The sequence below is a fragment of the Uranotaenia lowii genome, chromosome 3 (assembly GCF_029784155.1).
Source record: "Uranotaenia lowii strain MFRU-FL chromosome 3, ASM2978415v1, whole genome shotgun sequence".
NCBI classification, from domain to species: domain Eukaryota; kingdom Metazoa; phylum Arthropoda; class Insecta; order Diptera; family Culicidae; genus Uranotaenia; species Uranotaenia lowii.
Window position 1 is genome coordinate 120471429 of NC_073693.1, and position 20839 is coordinate 120492267.

Below are 20839 nucleotides of genomic sequence, written 5' to 3' on the forward strand. Positions count from 1 at the left end.
TTCAAACGTTCGTATTCGTACTGTGATGACTTTTTTCACACGGCTCATCGGCTAGGAGGAAATGACACAGAAGAACTTTTTCCTCAAGGGACTTTAATATTATGAAATTCCTTTGCTACGTGGTTATTTTCATTTCCAATTCAGAGGATGTATTTCAAATTTAAATTCACTTTAAGTGATTGCAGAAAATTTACACTCGAAAAATCGGTCCCATTAACCTTTAAGAATCCCTGCCATTGAGACTCAGATTGAGTAGCCAATGTCAAAAAAGTGCTTCCACTCGATCGAGCAAAGAAAACCCCTCAGATCTGTATGCTTGTTTGACTCCATAACAAATCAATCCCGCTTCGTTTGGTTTGGATTTATTTTGCCAAAAATGCAAGAAGAAATAGCTTCACGAAAATCCAACACAAAATCCTTCTATATCAAATCAATTAACCTACCAAACGAACGAATTCGTTCAAGCCCGAAACAGTTGTTAGGTTACACAAACATATATCCATCCTTCTAGGAACGAATAGGGAAAAATAACTCCGAAAAACGTATCAGCTGGGCGCGTGACCCTTTTCTCAATCTCGCCTTCAGTGATGTTTTCTAGACTTGGAAAAGAAAAGGACGTAAATCAGGACAAACACCTTTTTTTTGTTTGAGGTTTTCCCCGTTCGGTCCTGTCGAAATTCGACTGAAATTACATTAATTATTTCAAATAAAACGACATTCACGAAAAACGCTTTACAATTTTTCTGTTCAAGTGGGCCCCAGGAATCTGGGTATGGTGTGAAGTTCATCTTTCCTACGAACGTGATGGTAATTTTTATTTCCAGTTGATGGAATACCATGGTAGAAATGTTTATTATACTATTGATGATTTAACTCTCACAGTTTCCAAAAGAATTTAAAATTCACTAGAGTGTCTCCAATTAGTATGAGATAAATGCAGCAGGCAAAAATAGACAATTGATCAATAATTACCTAGTTATCGATGGAAAACTAGTCTCATGCTTGTCCTGAACATGATATTTGAAAATATTTCTTCTTATCAAATTCGGCATAAACTGTCTTTAAAAAAAAGTAGAATGTTTCAATTATTACCTATTCAATCGATATCAAAATGTAAGACAGGGGAGAATAACGGTTTCTGCCGATTTTTGGTTAAAAAAGTAAATTTGTCCACTGTTGTTATGCCACGCTTGTTTTTTATTACTTTAAAACCATTGGTAAGAAGGGATGATGGTCCAATTATTTCCAGCGAAACAATGCAAATGCACATGATTGTTTTTTCTGGCTTTTTTCAAGATGTTTCTACAATTTTGTTTTAAAGTGATCTGGTTTCTCATGATTTTATAGGGTACTTTTGAAGTTCTCTTTGTGGTTTCTCGTGTGAGATTATTTTTACTATTTATCAGTAAAGAATTCTAAGACTCTTAGTCATGCAAATGATTCAAGGCACACGTTTCTTAAATCTTAAACTATGGTTGGAATGGTTTGGTTTAAATGACAAATCTTTCTAATGCAGGATTGTTGTTCTAGTATTCTTTAATACTTGAAGGCTCAAGTTTGTCTGTGATCCAGGGTCGAAAGTTAAGGAATGTCAGGTCTGAGAGCTGTAACTACTGAACCAATTTTCATTAATCAAAATAAATGAATTCACCAACTTTATGATTTCAATCATGTGATTTCAATAGAAATTTATTGTCAAGTTTTTAAAGCTTTGATATTTCGGGCCTCACAAATATGTCAAAGGCCCCCCTAGAATAAGCATTGCATAATTTTTACCGCATTTACTGCACGGACTGAGCAAATTGCGACAATTTTTTTTTCAAAGTCTGCCAAAATCTAGGTATTTGATTTTGAATTTTTCGACACGTAATCCGGACAAATCAAAGCAGAATCCAGGAATTAAAAAAAATCAAGAAAAAAGTGAGGACAAACTCTAACACGTCAGCAGCGTTTAAGTCGTTTTTCGAACTCTCAAATAAAAACAATTTAGATAAGACTTGCTTGAAGCAGTTGAACCCAATTTGATTTTTCTGGTTTTTGAATAATATGAATTAAACCAGCAAAATTGAAAAAAAGTGCAGGTTTTACGGCTCACAGTAGTGGGGCAGGAACTATGAATGCTTGGCCAAAACCCCTTTTTGTAAATTTTGCAAATTCATCATAAATTTATGCTTCTTAGAAACTGGACATTACATCAATCCCAATCTGTCATACATATCTAAAAATTCCTTGTTTCATACAATTTTATAAATAGGTGAAGTTGGGGTTTGATGCTGTTGCATTTTATCGCAAAAACAAAAAATATCTTCAACACCCCATTAAAATTTTATTTCTTAAAGAAATAAAAAAAAAATAAAAACATGGATGTGTTCAGAATATTAGGTACCGTAAAACGGGGTATCATTGATCACCAGGGTAGCTTTATCAACATGAAATTTTTCCACATAATCATCAATAAGTAAGTCTAAAGTTACTTACCTTAAAACTCTTTTCCACGTTTAAAAGCCTACATATTAAGTTTCAAATTGGGAAAACTTGGTTTGTTTTTGAAAATTTCAAATGTAAGTAATGTAATATTATTTCAAAATCTTGAAAAATCTTTTTTTCGAAGGCTCGCAAACAAACACTCTTTCTGATGAAATCAAAGCATTCAGAAGCAGCAGATTGATTTAGGTGACTTCAGTTCAACTTTTTTCTTTTATAAATGTATAGTTTTGGTTGTATTTGTAGTTTTTGTTGTATTTTGAAGTCAAATTATTGATATTTAAAGAATAACGATGTTTTCCAAGAGTAAGCCGGTCTAGCACAAAAAACTAGAAACCCTATCAAATGGTAAAGTTTGAAGGAAAAAATTAAAGGGGAATAGTGCGAGGGCCTAAAGAATTTAATGAAGGCAAAATTTCATTTTTTTTTTGTAGTTAAAATTTTATAAGTAATGTTACAAAATTAAGCACTTTAATTCATGCAGCATCATTGTCCATCTTTCGATTTTAATTGTTATTCGGCTTAAACACAAAAAATGCCTTAGTTTATCAATTACTAACATTTGTAAATAATATGAAGGTGTTTTGTATCCTTTATGATCTCGTTAAAACCGTCAAAATAGAGACTGACCAATGTTACCCCAAAGCATCAAATTCTATACAAAGACGAAATCGATTTTTAAATCTAATTTAAAGTAGTCTAATAAATTTCTGCAACCATGTTTTACGTTCACAGGGGTCCAGTACTGGTTTTAAAAATATGAAACATGCCACATTCCCCTTAAAAGAAAACAAATAATCGAGAAATATAGAAAAAAGTAATCAATCTTACCTCGTTTTACGGTATTACATTAATTTATTTAAGGTTGAAGAATTGAAAAAAATTAAAAATTACGAATTTTCGTCATATTCGGACATCTGGAAAACATGTTAACTCACGAGAGCCCACACTAATTCCTACTCCAATATTTAAATGGAAGTCTTAGCTATCCAACAAAACAAAAACTAATTGCCACTTTTTGCTGATTCAAAAGTTACTCACGTTTTAATGAAACATGTTTTTAGAACATTTTCGTACTTTTAGGGTTGCTTTTGATAATGTTTTTGCCAGAAAAACTTTAACTCAATATAATTTTGAAAATAATTTTGATAGTAGGTACTATTTCTGTTTTTATTTTTTTTTTATCTACAGATAAGCAGATAAGATTCTTTGAAATATAAACTTTCTATAAAATTCTCAAATGCTTTTCGTTCAGATGCTTAGTATCTGTTAAATAAATTAATTTTTTATTCAACTTATTTTTTCTAGAAAATGTCTCAACAAAATTCGTTTAAAAGGGAAAAAACTAGATCTTGTAGTTTTACTCAAAAATAAAATAGAAACTATTTACACACAAAATGGATATTAAAGCAAAATCAATGCAACCATGTTTTAGTGCTGTAATATTAAGCAACAGCCTACTTGATTCATTAGCTACTTATATAAGGTACCAATATGAGTTTATGGCTTATTTATCAGAACTTATTTGGCCTGCATTCGACCAGACCGAATTGAACGCCATGAGGATACTTTTGAACTGCAGATTTTAAAACTCATGTTATTCTCATGTGAAACCGAAACATCTAAAATTATTTTCTGGAATGCGTTCCTTGGATTATAAACTACTGATTCTGGTTTTTAAGTTTTACTTATTTCGTCTGTATTTGAAAATATTTGTACATTAAAGTCAAATGACTCAGAAAAATGCTGATGACGTTCAGTTCGATCTCGTCGAACCCCGACCATTTGTTCTGTTACTGAGCTGAAGCATTCGTTTCATAGATGGAATGAGTTTTAGCCATCATAATAAACGATTTGTTGTACCTCGAAATCGTCAGAGGCCAATTTTGGTTCAATTTGCTTGATTCAAGTTCCTACCAGTTGTTAGATCTTTTGTGGTTGCTTGATTAGTTTATAGAAATGTTGAAATTTTGTACCATTTCTATGAAATCTTTTTCTTCCAGAAAATAGATGGGTCTCAAACTAGCGTTAAAATAACATGCATTCCTCTCTTGACAAATTTGGAATCATTCGCATTATTAATTCAAGAGCTGTGCAGATCTTCAGGTAACAATTGTATGAGAGCCCCCCATTCTTGTAAGGGGAGGAATCTCAAAACACCATTCACCTTTCTAACGGTCCTAAAAACCCTTACATGAAAATTTTCACGCCGATCGACTGAGTAGCTTCCAGGGTAATTAGGAAAATCAGCTAAACAAAGTTATCTAGATTAAATTTCACAACATCTAGATAAAAAAGTTACATCAAATTAAAGGTTTTGAACAGATGACAACTTTTCAGAAGACTTCAAACCAGTAGGATCTGATTTGAATAAGTTACGAGGTTTCGACCATCGATTGGTCAGGTCTGCCACACTGTGCGGCGGTTGGAATAACATTTTATTTGCATGGTCGAATTTTGATTTAATTTAAGTAGTTATCAATTTTTAAAACAAGGTTTGCAGTACAGATTAAAGAAAAACATCTCATATTTTCATTAGGTAGAAACCTCTTGCAAAATAACAAGGTATATTTCTTTAATTTTAAACTTTTGGATCAGTTGTGAGAAGTTTTTAGATATGCAATTTATGGATAGGGTCATAATTGGTTGAATTGACTAAAAGACTTTTTAATAAACTTTCCAGAATTTTATCCGGGCAATATCCGAGTAAACGCTGTGCAATATCTTAACCATGGCTGAATCCTTAAGACTCTCAAATATACTCAAACATGTTTTCCTTCTATATACAAAATGAGCCCACAGTCGGATCTATGATGTAAATTTTTTAAAAAGAAATTAATTTTGTACTGTCCGCTAGATTCAAAATAAGGGTATTTTGGAAGAAAATCTTGGCCACCTGTGATCTAAAATTAAGAAAAAAATATGAAAATTAAAAAAAAACATCGGATATCATTTGAAATTTTGAGTTTTTTTATGCTTACAGGCAATCTGGGATGCTAATTAATTTGATCAAAATTCAGAAATTACTCAACAAAAATCAATTAAAAAAAATAAAAAAAAATTATTTTGATCAAAACTCATCGACGGATTATAAATCGTATTTTAAGCTTCCATAATCATTTTTTGCAGGCATAAATTTAAAAAAAATTACAACAGAATTATTTTTTTTTTTTGTTTTTTCAAATGAAGTGAATAAATCCGGACAAAATCCGGGCATTTTTCAATGAAATCCAGGCAACCGGGCCAGGACGGACTATTCCCAAATTTTGTAATAAATATCCGGTCAAATCCTGATAAACCGGACAATCTGGCAACTAAAGGTATGAATAATGCTTAATTCATGTTCACTGTTTTCCCGAATACCAATTAAAAAAAAAACTTAAGATAAGTTTAAATTGGACCAATCGCTAAAACTGAGTTTCTCTATTGAATCATTATTTTTATTCCAGTTTCAGTCCTAGATTTGAAATTCATATTTAAGCTTTTCTAAGTGATTCAACGGAAGTTTTATACAAATTGAATTCAAGGAACTCTATTTCAAAATTAGCCTCTGCTTAAGTAAATATTTTGTATTCAGCATATTATTTTCCTATTGATCTTTCTCAAAATGTTTTCATCATTAAATTATTCTCTTAATTGATTTGCAAATTGTTTTGTGTGATTCTGTGTGTTATTGTGAGAGAGAGAACTCGACATCAATATTTAAGGTAAACTTCTTTGGATTTATATCAAATTTTATTAAATGATAACTGATCTGACTGTGTTTTGAACACCTAATATCCATTCTGAATATGTGTTCTCAAATAATTAAAACGAACATGATTTTTCTTTTAACTCTGGAACAGAGTGTTCATTTTTGTGCAAATTTGTAAATTTTGCAAAGGAAATTTTTTGCTGAACAACTTTTTCGGAGACCACATCAGATAATCAAGTTTAAGCCTGTTGAAAGAAATTGAAGGCAGATCAATTAAACTCAAAACATCATGGATGTATTTTGAACCAAAAGAAAGCGTTTTGAACCTTATGGTTGGAGAAATTTGAAAATGACCCAAAATCTTCTCAGTTCACTTGTCAGGAAACAGTTCTTTAAGCCTTCGATTTAAGCGAAAGGATTCAAGCTCGAATAGAACAGATCTGCGTTTGACAATGCTCCTATCATAAGAAGTAGACATCTATCACGCAAATTTGAAGAAGGTGAAAACTGGGAAAAGGTTTAGCATTGGACTGGACACAAAAAAATCGAAACTGCGTAAAGTATTTGAACCAAATTTTGAACCATAATTCGTGCTATGAATAATCGATATTTTTGTGTGTTTGAACTAACTAAAGAGTGATACGGTCAAAATTTGGTCAATATCAACTTGACGTATTTCTTTCAATTTTGCATTTGAAAAAACCTGAACACCCCCCATTTTGAAGGTGTTTGTGTGTGTAGAATGTTGCTCCTATTTTGATTTTGGAATTCACTCTTCAGCTGTCAAAATGCCGTCCAAGGAAAAAGAGCAGCGTATAAAAATTTTGCTCGCGCATCGCGAAAATCCGAGATACTCGCACGCAAAGCTGGCAAAATCGCTAAAAGGTGCCTAATCAACCGTTACAAATGTAATTAAAGTGTTTGGAAAACGTTTGTCGACAACCAGGAAGTCTGGGTTGGGGGGAAATCGAAAACCGGAAGCCGCTGAGACGACAAAGAGAGTTGCTGGTAGTTTCAAGCGAAACCCTAACCTCGCTCTCCGAGATGCCGCAAATAAGCTGGGTGTATCGTCTACAACCGTGCATCGAGCCAAAAAACGAGCCGGACTATCGACTTACAAAAAGCTAGTGACTCCAAATCGCGATGATAAACAAAATACGACGGCCAAAGCGCGATCCCGGAAGCTGCACACGACGATGCTGACGAAGTTTGACTGCGTGGTAATGGACGACGAAACCTACGTCAAAGCCGACTACAAGCAGCTTCCGGGAAAGGAGTTTTATACGGCAAAAGAAAGGGGAAAGGTAGCAGATATTTTCAAGCACATGAAACTGTCAAAGTTCGCGAAGAAATATCTGGTTTGGCAAGCCATCTGTACCTGTGGCTTGAAAAGCAGCATTTTCATAGCTTCCGGGACTGTCAACCAAGAAATTTACGTGAAAGAGTGTTTGAATAAGCGTCTGCTGCCTTTCCTGAAAAAACACGGTTGTTCCGTACTGTTTTGGCCGGACTTGGCATCTTGCCATTACGGTAAAAAGGCCATGGAGTGGTACGCCGCCAACAACGTGCAGGTGGTACCCAAGGACAAGAACCCTCCCAACACGCCAGAGCTCCGCTCAATTGAGAGATACTGGGCTATTGTCAATCGGAACCTAAGAAGACCACCGATTTCACCGATTAAAACGCGTTTTCCCTTGACCAAATTTTGACCGTATCACCCTTTAAGTATATTTTTTCAGGTGTTTTATGGGTGATGAAAGTCCAAAAAATATGGAATCAACAAAAAAAAATATGGATCATTTTCCGGGTCACGTTTTTTGGTTAGCGATTAGCGCGTTAAGTTTGAGTGATACACTTTTCAGCGTATTTAGAGGTTTTATTCGCGATCGCTAACTTTGACTGAGTTAGTGATTTAATTAGCGGCACTTATTTTTCTGTTAGCGATGCCAAACACTGGTAATCAACGATGGCAGAAAGACTATGACAATAAACTTTCGCTTGCTATTCGACTCAGATGGTGCACTGGGTAAGATTTCGGACTGGCAAGCCGAGATGAAAATGTAGCAGTGAGTTCGATTCTCACTGATTTTTTGGGGATTAATTATCGAATGGGATGAAATTTCCATAAAATGTTTTTCTTGTTTTGCTTGAATGTAGTGGTCCTGCAACATTTTGCTTGGAAGGTGTTAGTGGTGTTTCAATCATATCATCTATGGTATAGTGCACATTTCAGAGAAATCCGACACAGACAGGCTAAACAGGAATTGGATTTTTGCAACCTCTTCAATGGGTGTAAAAACTTCAAAAATAAAAACAAGTGTCGCTTCAGTGATTAGCAATTGTTAGCATTTAGAAAAGATGTATCAGCTCGATCTATATTTAACACACTGAAAATGATGTGCACTTAATTCCCCAAATTGCATGTCTCATGTCTCATGTCTAAGCTTCATGCCTCATGTCTTAGGTTTCAGGTCTCATGTACTATCATTTCTAATATCTGATGTTTAAAGTCTCAGGACTCCGATCTCAAATCTGAGGTGTCACATCTCAGATTTGAAGTGTCAGGTATCAGGTTTGAAGTTTCAAAGCAAATCACTGTCTCTACTTAAAAATTTTACGCGGATTTGGAATTCGCATAGACTCATTTTCTTAACAATACTTATCCTTACTAACTACTTACTAACCTATCTTTCATATGAAAATACTTTAATGTATAAAAATGCGTCTATCAGAATAAAGAGACAAAATCAACAGTTACCAATACTGTCGTTATTGAAATGTAAAGATTTTTAGCCATTATCTTCATATGATCAAAAAGTATAAAATCTAAACATAAACTTTTTCAAGGGTAACATATAACGTCAAAAATTTTTGGTATCGGTTTCATGCCTTAACTCATTTAACTCTAGATTAATCCAAAGGATATTTATAACAGCTATTAAGTCTATAAAAACACGAATATGTCAACTGCTGTCTAGGTCTTTAATTGACAAAACGAGCTCTCTAAAGTCAGAAGGAACAAACCGTGAACGAGTTTTCATTGGTGCAGATAAAATAACCTCCAGCTCCAACCCCCCTCATCCTTAATCCCTTGAACCACCACTCATCCAGTATATCGTTCACTTGAGCAGGGGGGAAAACGTTCCGCAAAAATGGTCATGTGAGATAAAAAATTTATCACAAAATCCGCTGCCTGGTCAGAAAAATTTCCAGGGCCCGTTTCTTTTGGCGGCATCAAAAGTAAATCCACTATGGATGAGCTTCAATCAAAAATAGATATGCACATTTTCGGCTCCTACTTTTCCCTTGTACCTAAGTAAAAAAACACTCAAGATTGACGACAAATTTGCACTTGGGAAATGAAAATTTCAATCTTTTTTTGCTCCTGCTACTCAAGGGCTAGGTCACACATTTTTGGCACGACCCTTCTTCACTCTTCCTTCTGCTGGTGGTAGTGGTGTGGGAAAATTCGCACACTAGAAGCAAGGAACCGTGGGAACCAACATTTGTAATTGATCCGATGACCTCTACAGCTGATTTCGATTTGCTCTAGTAGATGAAAATTTTCACTTTCTTCAGAGAGCTTGAAATCGTTATTTTCCTTTTTTCACCAAATAACCCCTCGACCAAGTTTTAACTTATTCGAAAAACAGCAGAAGAAAACTTACTGAGAAAAAATAGTATTTTTTTTTCACGCGACCCCTAGAAAAACACCGAAACGCGACGACGACGACGAGATGTCTAATCCGGTCAAAGTTTCAATCATATCTGAGGCCAGGGTTCGTCGGAAATCGTGCGACTCCGAAATTGGGAGGGAAAATCATTTTCCAGCATATCCAGCCAGTCAGGCAGCCAGCCCCCAATCGGGAATGATTGTAAGATTTCCTCTCGCTCTCTTTTGATGTTTTTCTCGTTTTTCTGGGGAAGGAGAATAACGGGAAGCTCTTTTCCACGTGATTTTAACGATAACGGGAGAGAGATGCAGTGTTCTCTTGAGATATAATTTTCCGGGGAAAATTAGATTTTTGATTTTTGTTTTGATTCTACCGTTCGTGTTATGCTTTCCTAATTGAAGAGCACGATATGGAAATAAACGGAATGCATTTACAATTTCAAATGCCTGACTTAAGCTTTTCGTGAGGTGCTGTATCCAAGATTCAAGTTTTTTTTAATTGCTCATGCAAAATATAACAAAACTTTTCAAACAAACTCCAAATGACAAAAATTGATATATCAATTAAAAATCCATTTTTTAGTTTAAAGATAAATTGGAAGGACAATGTTCACCAAAATGCAAGTAAGAGTGTGGTCGATTTTAATTTGATCTGAAACAACTTTAAAAACCAAATCCCAACCAATCCGAAAGGATAATAACCATTAACAAACATCTAGTAGGCTGTTCCTATCTCCATCGAATCAACTTCCCAATCCGAGATAAATAAATTTCCCCAGACTTATTGCTCCCAATCTTCTATTTTGATGAGAGAAGGTAAACATTGAACTTCACCTTCATCTGCTACCTACAGACGGATTAATTGCTAAGGGCAGCAAGCAAGAGCTGCTTGACCAGACCATTTGGCTACTAATGAGATGGATGAACTGGAGGAAAAACTTTTCCCTTCCTTCGGGAAAAGAGGGGAGCACGAGATTTCCTGCTCCAAATTTACGCGGTCACATGGTCTGGCTGCTGATTAGCGGATTGAGAGGATACAATTCTCTCGAATGTGTTTCCATGGAGAGCGGGATTAATCCACTGTTTTTATTGTGGTTCCTGGAAATGGGAAACCAGCAGATGTTTCAAACTTTTGTTAGATTTTGCTCTTAGAACAATGTTAAGAACTTCTTCATGTTTAGTCAAAAGAACAGTTTGGCTCATAAACTTAGAAATATAATTGAGAAATAATTCTATTACGAATGAAAATAAAAACATAATAACAGGGTGCTACATAGAGTCATTGGAAAAGTTTGGTCGAGAAATAAGTAGCTGTATCAAAAAGCAAATTCCTACACCAAGAACAAACTGTTTCAAATAGCTCAAAATAACTTTTCCCGATGTCAGTTAGAAGCTATCTCACTCAAATGCTTGAAACATTATAAGTAACATCCCGAAGCTGGTCTTAAGGTTTTTGAGCTTCATTGACATTAAGTCTACATAAATCCAATAAAAGCCGTAAGTTTTCAAGAAGTTTACAATTTTTAAAGCCAGGGTCATAACTGAATTATTCAACGTCAAAAACGAAAACAAAAATGCATCTTTGAAAAAAGGCGACGAACGTTTTCTCCAATGAAGGGCAGATGGTTTGAGCCATTACCATTATGATTGGAAAAGCTCAGGGCCGGGTTTACAGTACAAGTGAAAATGAACGTGATAAAATCCTATTTTATCAATAACTCAAACATGCGACAAATCTAGCATGTGTAGTATAGTAGCATGGTGGAATCGATGGAGAATAATTGAAAGATGAAATTCCAGACAGACTTGTTCCTTAAAACCTTCTAGACCTCCATCGTGGCGGGGGAATCCGAATAAAAATAGTTTTATCAGATTTAAAGGAACGAGTCCAGCTGAAATTTCATCTTTCAATCATTCCTCATCGATTCCACTATGTAACAAAACCTAGTTTCGACGCGTTGTTTAGTTATTGATTTTCACATTCATTTTCACGTTCATTTTCACGTGAAGTGTAAATGGGCCTTTATAAGACAAATTGAAAAAAAATAATACAAAATAGTTTAAATCCAATTCCATAGAAAAACGGATAAAAGAATTCAAAGGGCGAACACGAAATTTTCGCGACAAATTAAACAGGACATAACTTTTTTACAATTGAGTAAAAATGAATCAAATTTCAATCAATCAAATTCTCATTGATGTGTATTGTTTACAAGCTGTCAAATTCGAAGTCGTGTTTTTCGATTCAACGAAAATGGAGGTGAACCAAAGCGAGTCGAGAGAACAAATTCTTTCCAAACACCCAAAATTTCCTGACCTGTCGCACCGGCAGTTGGGAAAAATGTTGAACATTCACCCTTGAACCGTCTCCAGAGTTTTGAAGCGGTTCCAGAAGAGGTTGGCTTTGGACCACGGTAAAGGAGCTGGAAGAAAACCGGGACCGAAGATCAAACAGACAGAAGGAAAGGTGAAGCAGATGATTAAAGCAAATCCCAACGTCTCAAGCCGTGATTGGGCCAAAAAGATCGGCATGTCGCAGAGCTACGTCCAGAATGCGAAGAAGAGAGCTGGATACATGCATACAAGGTACAGAACTTCCCAAACCGCGATGAGCGGCATTTATCGACGGCTAAAAACGGAAGCTCTACGAGAAGATGCTGGCTAAATATGGCTGCTGTGTGATAAACGACGAAACGTATATAAAAGCCGAATTCAAGCAAATTCCGGGGTTGGAGTTTTTCACCGGCAAGAGCAAGTTCGACGTGGACGATAAATTAAAGAAGAAGAATATGTCGAAATCCGCCTCCAAATATCTCGTTTAGCAAGCCTTCTGCTCTTTTGGACTGAGGAGTGAGCCTTTCGTGGCAAAGGGCACAGTGAATGACGAGATCTACAAATCTGAGTGCCTCGACAAACGCCTTTTGCCGTTCTTGCAGCAACACGACGAAGCTCCGCTATTCTGCCCAGATTTGGCATCATGTCACTATTCTAAAAGTGTCCTGGAGTGGTATAAAGGCGTTTGTTATTTTTTGTGTTTGATTTGCCAAAAAAAGTGAATAAATCTCGGCAAAATCCGGGCATTATTCAATGAAATCCGGGCAACCAGGCCAGGCCGGACTGTTCCCAAATTTTGTATTAAATATCCGGGCAAACCCGGATAAAACCGGGCAATCTGGCAACCTTAGGTATGAGGCCTATTCTGTCCATTTTGTTCCAAAGGACATGAATCAGCCAAACTGTCCGGAGCTGCGCCCGGTGGAGCAATACTGGTTAATGATGAAGCGGGAACTTCGGAAGAGCAAGAAAACAGTCAAAGACGAGAAGGACATGTTAAGAAAATATAAAACAAAACTGAGAAACTAGTACCGGATGGCACTGTAAAGACTTTGATTTTTGATTTTACAATCAAGGCTCCATCGATTAACTTTTCTTTTGATTTTTGAAGTAAATCTATATATATATATAAAAATGAATGTTTGTCTGTCTGTTCCCTATAGACTCGGAAACTAATGAACCGATCATCGTCAAAATTGGCATCTGAGGGTTTTTGGGGCCGGAGATGGTTTCTGTAATAGTTAAGACCCCATCCGACTTAAGGGAAGGGGGGCTCCCATACAAAATTTGTATTTTTTCGAAACAAATTAAAGTCATGACATCCATTTTCTCGAGATTTTTTTTCCTTTGGGCGGTTTGTTTTTCGTCTCCATGGTCGAGGCGTCGCAAGCATACGTTGCAAGAGGATAGTACCCATGACATAGCATACTGATCAGTGGGAACATTTTGGTGCGTATTTCTCAACCAAGCATATTTTCAATGCAAGGGTTGGCGATATGAAGTCTTGATGTGATTTTTTTTCTACTTGATTCCTAGCTTATTTGTACAGCACATGGTTATGAATGACGCCTAGATGTGATCCAGATTAACATTTTGTCGATCGAATAAAAATATACATTATTTTTGACAAAATAAAGTTATGGCATCCATTTTTAGAAATTTTCCTTTCTTTGAGAGGTTTGTTTTTTGTCTCTATGGTCACGAAAACGTCGTCACAAGTGGATAGTAACCAAAGCATACTGTTAATTGATCGCTGGAAAAATTTAACAATTAGGCGCCTGTTTCTCAACCAAGTACCTATATTCCTTATGCACGTGGGGGCGATATGCAACCTAGATATGTTTTTTCTTGCTTAATTGTACACAGCACATGGAAATAAATGACGCCTAGATGTGACACGGATTGGTATTTTATCAATCGAATCAAAAGCAATTGAAAGATTTGCAAAAATACTTCCATATTTGTTGTCCATATAGCATTTGTTGTCTAAAAAATATCAATTTAGTTCTGATGCTTATGAAATAATGATATGACACTTTGCGGACAATTGAAAAAAGAAAATACTGAAAGTAAAGAACTTACATACAATTTTTTAAACCATTTTGCCTACAAGGATATTTTTGAATCATATTGATAACAGAAATATTAATATTTTATTGTAATATTGGCTATTTTTTGGTCTAGGGATTCAATCAAACAACTTAGTTTTTGAAATGCATTTAAAAAACTAAGTTGTTTGATTGAATCCCTAGACCAAAAAATAGCCAATATTACAATAAAACACCAATAACGGTCGAAAACATAAATTTAAAGAAATATTAATAAGATGTTTTCTACAGAGGTAGATCGGAAACATTTTGTAGAACATGTAAAAATGTACTAAACTGAAAAAGAAGATAAAAAAACCGATCCAACACATGAACTGATCAAGTGCCTTTTTTTAAATTAGATAAGATAGGACTGACGTGTTCATAAGTTAAAGGTGTCAGTGAAATGAACTGACTTTTATTGACCAAAAGTGAGAGTATTCATTTTCCGAAAGAATTTTCATTCAAGAAACACTAGAGCATGTTCAAACGTTCAACTTTTCTCTGTAACAAGAAAATAAAAAATGGGTTTTCATCTAAAAATGGCTACTTCGGCCCAAATACACAACTGAAACGAATTTAGAAATGAAAATGAGAGCTTTTAATTTTAAATAATTCTGAACAAAACATCGTACTTTTTGCTTACATACCAATTTAAGTACGTACTTAACATGAAAAGTGTTTTTGTGTTACATGGCTGCATAAAAGAGACTTTTGACCCGCTTCTTTTTTGTAAAGGGAGACTTTAGAACTGATATTCAATTGGAAGCAAAATTTTTATGAGAAATTTTTAGTATACTTTTAAAGTGTTCAAAACCAATATTCCCTCCTGTCAACTTACACGGAGGGGCAAGGGCAAACGTCAAGCTTTTAAGAAATTCATGTTCGTAACTTCCACAAATTTTGAAATTATTTAAGTCATTATGAAGCTTTAAAAACAGAATATAAATTTCAGATCTTGAAAAACAAATTTAGAGATCAAGTTTCAGTTAATAATCTGATGGATGTAAATGGATCTGAACTATGTTGGTTTGACTCAGCTAATATATGTTTAAAACTACCCTTAAATTTTGGTTTGATTCTAAATATTATAAGAAAATTGGCATGCTATTTTCGGTGTCGCAATAATATCGTGTTCGCTCTTTAAGAATTCAAAACTGAAAATCAGGTTATGTTCAGAACCAAAATTCAGTGTCTCAAATCAAAAAACTAATTTACAATCAAGTTTCAAGAAACAAAATACAAATTAAATTTAAAAAAAACAAAGAAACCAAAATTCAATCAGTGTATAGCAATTTAATATCTTTAAAACACAAAAAAAATCTTTTCATGAGATTTCTTTGAATATTATCCTCATCAGATAAAAAAGAAAAAAAAATCAAATTTTTATTCTAAATGAGAGAATATTTTCATTCAATGCCTTCAAAGCTTAAGAGGTATAAATGCAAAACTGATCGATTGAAAAAAAAAAATCAGAATGGAGATTAAATGTTCAAAACAAAGAACCGGTTATCATTTAAAAATGTCAGATAAGGAATCCAAATAAGTTTAGTACCTTAAACAAAGATCTCGAGTTCTCAAAAGTAAAAAAAAAAACATGAAACCGAACTTCAGTTGCTGAAGAAACAACACAAGACTTGAAAATCTCAATGATTTGAATGTGGAAATGATAAGATTAAAAACAAATTCAGGTATATTAGCAGCTTTAAAATGAGATCGTTTTTATGATAAAAATAATTTGAGAATGATGATTTGGAAAATTATATGCTGAATTCAGTATATTTATTTCAGTACAGGATAAAATTTCAGTTAAATCAGTTTAGTCAGTTAAAATGTTTAAATTCGAATTCAAGATTTCATTCAAGTCTCGGACAGAAATTGGGACGGAAATTCAATAGAGAAACTCAAAACTGTTGATTGGTCCAATTGAGGCAACTACAGTTTTTTATAGATTATATTTTGAAAAAAAAAAGGATAGTAAAGGGTTTAGAATTTATAGTAAAAAGGTAAAGTTCAATAATAATTATTGTAAAGCGAAAAGTTTGAAAAATACCTGGCATCAGCCCGGATATTTCCGGGTAAAATTCTGAAATGTTTATTACAAAGACTTTTATTTAAATTAGGAAAACATGCATCTATTCATAAATTTCATATTCATGAAATTTATCGAAAAAAATGTAAATTTTTATGTTAGCGTAATTAAGCTTTTTATTGTGCAAGACGTTTGTATGAAATAAAAATTGGATACGTTTATTTTTTTATATTCTACCAAATACTAACTGACCTGTTGTTAGTTTAAATTTTGACAAAGATAAAAGAAAATATACTCCAGCCCCGAAAAAATCGATAGATATTTTAAATGTGAAGAGAATATTTCATAAACAAAACCTAATGTTTGAATCACCAGAACCGCCTTTATTATTCTGCTTTATCTGAATTGGGAGTTTGTAAAACGATTTGAACCACCCTGACTAACGTGTTTCGAAAAAAAAAATATAGAATTTGAGGTGTTTTTCCCAATATTTTTCTTTATTTTTTTTAATAATCAAATAATTCGGTTCACAAAAGATTTATATAGATTTTGTGTTGAAAATTTTGAAATCAATACTTAGAGTTAGATTTTAATATTCTCAGCCCGCAAAATACGGGGAACTCCTTCAATGCTTACTCTAGGAGGCTCCCTTAACTTATGTTAGAAAAACTATTCAAGATATTATTTCAAAGGGCCTCTTTGGTTAGGTTGCCGGAATCACAGAAAAAGCTGTAATTTCACAGAATTTTGAGCAAATTTTCAGCACAGAATCTGTTTCACAGAACACAGAATTTTGCAATATTCACAGATTTCACAGAATTTTTGAATTTTGAATGGATTTCCAAAATAATAATATCTTTGGCCAAAATAAAATTTATATTTCTTCTTTTGAATGAGAAAAGTATGATAAGATTGGTAATGGTAACTGATTTTTTCCAACTTAAATGTTGAAAAGACCTAACTTATCATGAATTTTCAATATAATAGCATCACAGAAAACCATCACAGAATTTTGAGGTAAAATCACAGAATCACAAACCGATTTTTTTTCTCAAAAACACAGAATTTTTTTCGTTAACCTTGCTCTTTGGCTGTTATATTTCAGGTTTTCATTTCGCTTTACTAGTTTATTTTTTATGTATGATTAAAGTAATGTTAAAACTTTTTTTCGCTTGGTGAGGGGGGGGGCAGGGCAATTGCCCCTATTGCCCCCCCCCCTTTAATCCGGCATTGAAAAAACTGTTTTTTTTACGCTGGAGGCTGGAAAAGTTACCGTTAACTGGGGCATCATACAACACTCTTCAACTTCAATGACTACTTAAAACATAATGTCCACAGATAATCATACCGCTTGTTTGTACATCAAAAGTTTTGAAGCTTTTTCTGTAAAAAATGTTACAAACTAAAAGCATAAGGTTGCTGCTTACATTTAGGGGTGAAAAATGTTACCAAAAATTCTACTAGCTGAAATCATAAAAATTTATGTTTGGATGAATGAAATTTTTAAATTAACAAACGCGTGATGCAAAACAATCTAATTCCAACATATGGAAACGAGATTGAAATGGTTAATTTTTGAAGTACATTTTGATGTATTATAGCTCAGACCGGGAACTGAAAAATAAAAATATTCCTTTAAAATAATTTTACGATTTTCCGAAAAATATGTTTACACTTTTACACTGTTGGTGATATACGATGATAAAGCAATATAAATTTTGAAGGATATATGTATCATTAAGCCAATCCGTCATACTGGGTAAATTTTTTTACTGCATCAAAAAATGTAAAACATTGTACATCTATTTCTCGATATTTTAAATTTTCTATGACAATCAAAAACTTAAAAAAACTATCTCATGATCTGAGAAACTGTGTCGTCACCATTTTGATACCATTATTGAATCCTGCTGTTGCCTGATGCTCCGTCTCACGGTTTAGGAAGAATTAATGTCGCCTTTTAAGTGACTTCGCCCATTTTATGCTTTTCTTACTTCTCTCATCGAGCTACTTTATCCTCACACTGTTTTGTACCTTATTTTCCTTTTCAAAGAAGTTTTCGAACAAATTGAACCAGAATGTAAAAACCAACCTTGAATATGATGTTTGCGATTAGTGTCAATACAAACCTGAAAAAGAAGAAAAAAGATTATTTATTAAGGTATCTTCAAAGAAAGTGAAAAATTGATTTACGTTTAAATAACGGGTCATTTGAAGTTTTCTTTCTCATTTAGAGAAAGTCGATATGTGACAATATTAAGAAAAAAAGACTTCTTAAGATTTTGTTAATCTAAAAATCATCCTGGGAAATATTAATATTAAAATTCGGCATTCCTTTTTTATGGTAAAATGAGTGCAGTCCTATCTTTAAATTGTCACCGAAGCCTTGTTTGAAAATTGGAGTGTTTTGAGCAGATGTTTAATATAGATCTCTCTGAAAATAACAAAATTTTGAAACACCTTTTTTAAACCAGATTTTTTGGAGGATTTCCCAGTGTTCCGGATCGTCCCAAGTAAAAAGTTCGAAAGAGTGGACTGTAATTAACACTCTTGGGAACGACCGGGGAACACTTCAAAACAGCACAACTTCTTCACCACAGTTCTTTAATTTGGGTGCAATAAAGGCTACTCAACTGCCTCCGTCTTTCACTGGAGGGAATATCTGTGATATCTATCACAGATAGATTATGATTTCCTTCCGATACTAATAACACCGAACCGATTTGGGGAAAGTTCAACTTTTATTCCCTACTTAACTTGTACCGAGCCGACGGGGGTGAATTAATTTGGAGGCGATGTTGTCTTGTTGGAGGTTGGTGCGAACTGACTTTATTTATTGCTTTTATGCTTCGATTCACTCAACAAGATCATATGATCGGTGATTTGAGAGTGAGTTCTCAGGAGAGAACTCACTAGCTATCTAGCCGCTTGGGGTGGCTCTTGTTTTCTAGCAACAAATTAATACCGTTCCACAACATGCCGGCCCCCTTGAAACCATACGGGTTTCGAAACAAAATAAGCGTTACAATAATTACCTTATAACTAACAATTTGAAATATGTGCTTACGTACTACAATTATATAATTCAATTTCACTTTTTATAAATCGATCCAATTTAAATTTTAATTGTTTTTTGTCAAAGCAACCGCTCGTGAATCGATTGCTTAACACTACAGATAATTCTCGCTCGACATATTCGTTTTCGCTCTCTTCTCTCGTATGCTGTGGGGTGAGTGACGATGAAGAACTGGACGACCAAAACAAACATCTTTTATCGTGGTTCTTGTTGACTGGTTAAATCTGGAAGTTTAGCTAATCGTTTTCACCGCAGGAATAAGTATATTGCCGACGTATAAATACACCATATGGAAACATTATTGCTAAGGTAAGTCGTGCATTACAATTCACATTCGTATCGTAGCTGCTAGATAACTTTGTTCTCCTTCATACTTCATACTCAGACGCTGGTGCTGCTGTTTTCAATCAGCACTCTCCGCTGGGTGGCGAGTTTGTTTTCCCGCAGCTGCTGGGCCCTTTGCTGGCTGGCGAACAGCAACCGAAATCGATAGGCCGTGTCGATTTCGCGTGGTGAGTAAGTTTTCAAAACATTCGAGAAATTAAAAAAATTAAAACATTGATTTTTCTCTTAGGTGATGATGGACATGATGATCGTGGGATGTGCTTTTGGCTGGAAGCAGAAACTCTTTACCCACGATGGAACTTTCAGTGCAGTTGGTGGAACTAACGGTAGGTGCAATCAGCCGATTTTGCATCCATGTATCCTGTCGACCTTCGACCAGAGGATGATATAAGGACGTATGCTTGGCCGTTGACTCACGCACCAACCTGTCGACTTTCGACCAGAGGTTGATACGTGCCGTGTGCTCAACCGATGAATCGTGGATCAATGATCATGTTGATGACCAACGCTTGTAGATCGATGGCTATTTAAAATTTCACCCCTTCGAATTTCCACCAGCAGTTGTTGCTAATTGACCAATGTATTAATAAACGGATGTTGAACCGAAGAAAAATGTTACTTTGATTGCTTTTTCGAAAATTATGCACATGATGACAGATCTTATAAGCCGACGAATGCCTTTCAATGACCGATGACCACATGATGCGCTCCAAGCTGACGTTGAGAATTGACCGGAAAACCGTTGAATCTTTTTTCGTGGTAGGATGAACTTGCGGGTCAACTTTTAAACAGATGAAACCGTATCAAATTCGAAATTCAGTTCTATTTTGAATAGCGTGTATGCCAACGTATGTGCTAGGTCTGACCGTTCGTGTAGTGCTTGGCCGGACCTGATGTTGCTGGCTAGTGGACAACAACGTCGAACAGTTTCATGATAATGATGGTGCTGTGGTGATACTCATCAATAGGTGGGTGGTAGCAGAGATGTTGGGTTGGCGTTGTTGTTCAATGGAACGATCCAAGCATGATGGGTGTTTATGGTGACCAACCGATGACCGATGCGTAGTCGACATCACAGCCTGTCGGTTTTCAGAGGTTGTAATTCGACTGTTTG

The 20839-nt window shown here is 34.7% G+C and overlaps 1 protein-coding gene across 5 annotated transcripts in view; it reads right to left on the bottom strand.

The window, feature by feature from the left end:
* Positions 1-20839, bottom strand: part of LOC129758691 (anion exchange protein 2) — a 194886-nt gene that overhangs the window by 80589 nt on the left and 93458 nt on the right. The window contains exon 1 of one of the 5 annotated variants that reach the window (XM_055756273.1): positions 9847-9935. The exons of 3 other annotated variants lie outside the window; for them this stretch is intronic. The gene's annotated coding sequence lies outside the window, so the exon portion shown is untranslated. Of the gene's footprint in view, positions 1-9846; positions 9936-20839 lie in introns of those variants that run through there. One more of the 5 variants, XM_055756274.1, reaches the window with a different exon arrangement.